The sequence below is a fragment of the Aplysia californica genome, unplaced genomic scaffold (genome assembly GCF_000002075.1).
Source record: "Aplysia californica isolate F4 #8 unplaced genomic scaffold, AplCal3.0 scaffold00065, whole genome shotgun sequence".
Taxonomy (NCBI): Eukaryota; Metazoa; Mollusca; class Gastropoda; order Aplysiida; family Aplysiidae; genus Aplysia; species Aplysia californica.
The window spans coordinates 798,461-801,140 of record NW_004797335.1 but is presented as its reverse complement, the minus strand read 5'-3'; positions in this window follow the sequence as shown (position 1 = coordinate 801,140).

Genomic DNA, 2,680 nt, shown 5'->3' with positions numbered 1-2,680 from the left:
ATCGAGAATTTACCACTTTTTTAAGAAAAGAAAGAAAGAACGAAAGAACGAACGAAAGAAAGAACGAAAGAAAAAAAAGAGAGAGAGAGAAAGAAAGAAACCATTGCTATACGTGTTACTGGTACACATTATGTGGTTCGTGAATACTCAGGGGCAACTAAACCCCTGTTATGGCAAAGTGGGGAAAAAATGCGCTTCCAAACTTTGTGAACCTTTACTGGGGCTATTTGGTCTCCTCAGGTCGTGCCAACATGAACTTATATTATAGTCTTGATCTCCATTCATGGACAACACTACAAGAGAGATTTCAAGGTGGTAAAATTCCATGTGTTTGTGCTGTTCTGGCAACTCATGAAACGCGCCTTCAGACGAGGAAAAGAAAGGGTAAAATAAACGAGGTGGGAGTGGGATAAGCAGGTAGGGGGGGGGGGGGGGAGGGCTGGGACATAGGCAGCAGTGGGCACGAGTTTGTGTCCTCCGTGAGACTGCTCAATTGCCGTTTTTAAACGCCAAAACCACCTGGACATGACACTGGTTGCGCCTGCGTTGAAGAAACATCGACGTCTAAGCGCAAGAAGTGAATCCCCTTTTCACAGTTTCGAGCAAAACGAGTTTTAAGTTTTGACGATATTGAAATCATCTCTATAACATAGTTAATTAAATGTTTTAAAAGTTATTATCTCGATACCGAATTAACATAAGGCTTAGATATCAGAGGTAAAAGAACGGCTTAAAATCTCACTTCACGTATCGATTAGGCCTACTCTATTTCGACCAAAAGTGGATATAGTCACTTCTTGCGTTCGGCCATCAACACACTGCGGCTGCTGCTGCTGCTGCTGCTGCTGCTCCTGCTCCTGCTCCTGCTGCTGCTGCTGCTGCTGCTGCTGCTGCTGCTGCTGCTGCTGCTACAATTTTTACATATTATTATATACCGCTGCTGGCTTGCTTGTTGTTTTGATTCTCCTTCTCCCGCTCCTCTATAGCTGGCATGGTGACTAAGAATATAACCTCAAGCCGAAACACCCAACGAAACAAGCACGTCTGTAATATAAATAGACTTTAAAGCATTCTCCATTCTCCACAAGTACCGCGTCCCCCAAAAAAAAATCTTGCCTCAAATTGGGGTGAGGACAGGGGCTGTCGGCTTGGGAGTCGGCTGGTTTACTCTAGGGATGAGAGAGATCAGGGAGGGTGGGAGAGAGAGAGAGAGAGAGAGAGAGAGAGAGAGAGAGAGAGAGAGAGAGGGGGGGGGGGAAGAGAGAGTGAGAGAGAGACAGAGAGAGACAGAGAGAGACAGAGAGAGAGATGGACCCTAATGATGAGAGAGAGAAAGAGATAAAGAGAGAGAGAGAGAGAGAGAGAGAGAGAGATAGAGAGAGAGAGAGAAAGAGAGAGAGAGAGAGAGAGAGAGAGAGAGAGAGAGAGAGAGAGAGAAAGAAAGAGAGGGGGGGGGGGGTTCAATTACGCTAATCTAAGACTGATATGATTGATATTGGACAATAACGAACATTTCGTTATTGTCATTGATGGACTGTCTAGTAGCAACAATGAGAAGTGTGTGCAAATTAAAGAGAGAGGAGAAGAAAAGAGAGAAAGAGAGAAATAGATAGAGTGAGAGAGCTAGAGAGGAGAGAGCTAGAGCGAGAGAGAGAGAGAGAGAGAGAGAGAGAGAGAGAGAGAGAGAGAGAGAGAGAGAGAGAGAGAGAGAGAGAGAGAAAGGGGGGGGGGGGGAAGGGTGCGTGCGTCTTGAGTATATGTGAGTAAACGTGAGCAATTATGTTCTGTTCATCACCATGACGTTTCACCTGTGATATGTTCAAACAGATTCCCAAAGTCAGATTCCCTACAATTGATAGTAGACATGTTAGATATATCTAACTGTTTTCCCAACACAATATTAAATAATACGTCAATTCATTTTGTGTGTTGTTTGGTGTATGGAAAGCAGTGCTTTGAAAGCAACTTGGAACATAATAATACTCTGAGGAAGTACCTTTTATTTTACATTTAACCTCAATCTTCAGTTTCGTTATGCATGCAGCAAACAGTTGTTATGTTTCGTTTTTACAACCCACACCGTATTTTAAAGTGAATGAAAGCACAGAATACTCGTGATCTGACCATTTTTGACGGTATCCCTCGTTTAATTTTTTATTCGTCAAAGTTTATTTTCCAAGAAAATGCGAAAACAATGTAAGGTCACTATTTCATTGCGCATGCGTGCAAAAATTAGTATCCCCGATTGTAATGTCAGCGAAAAAACGTATTCCAGATACAGATTTTGAATTCGATTTTTAGCGTGCTTTTCTTCGTTCGATTGAAAGCTTTGAAACCGGCACATGTAAGCCTACATGGTACATGTTATCTAACTCGAAGTACACAAAATTTTTCCTGAAAAGTTGGCTACTTTTGAGTTGTTCATGAGCCCATCTTATTTATTGAACCTTTTTCCCCACATACACAAGTCTTTTCAAATTATATACACATAATTTATAACAGGAAAGAAGGGGAAAATTAGCAATAGTTTAAGAAACTAGATAGGCCTACACACACGAGTCAGAAAACTCGCTGCTAACTGATCTTCAAAATGTAATCTGAAACTTGAATCCTCAATATTTACACACATAATAATTTAATGGAATTGAATGAGTGTGTGTGTGGGGGGGGGGGGGGGGGG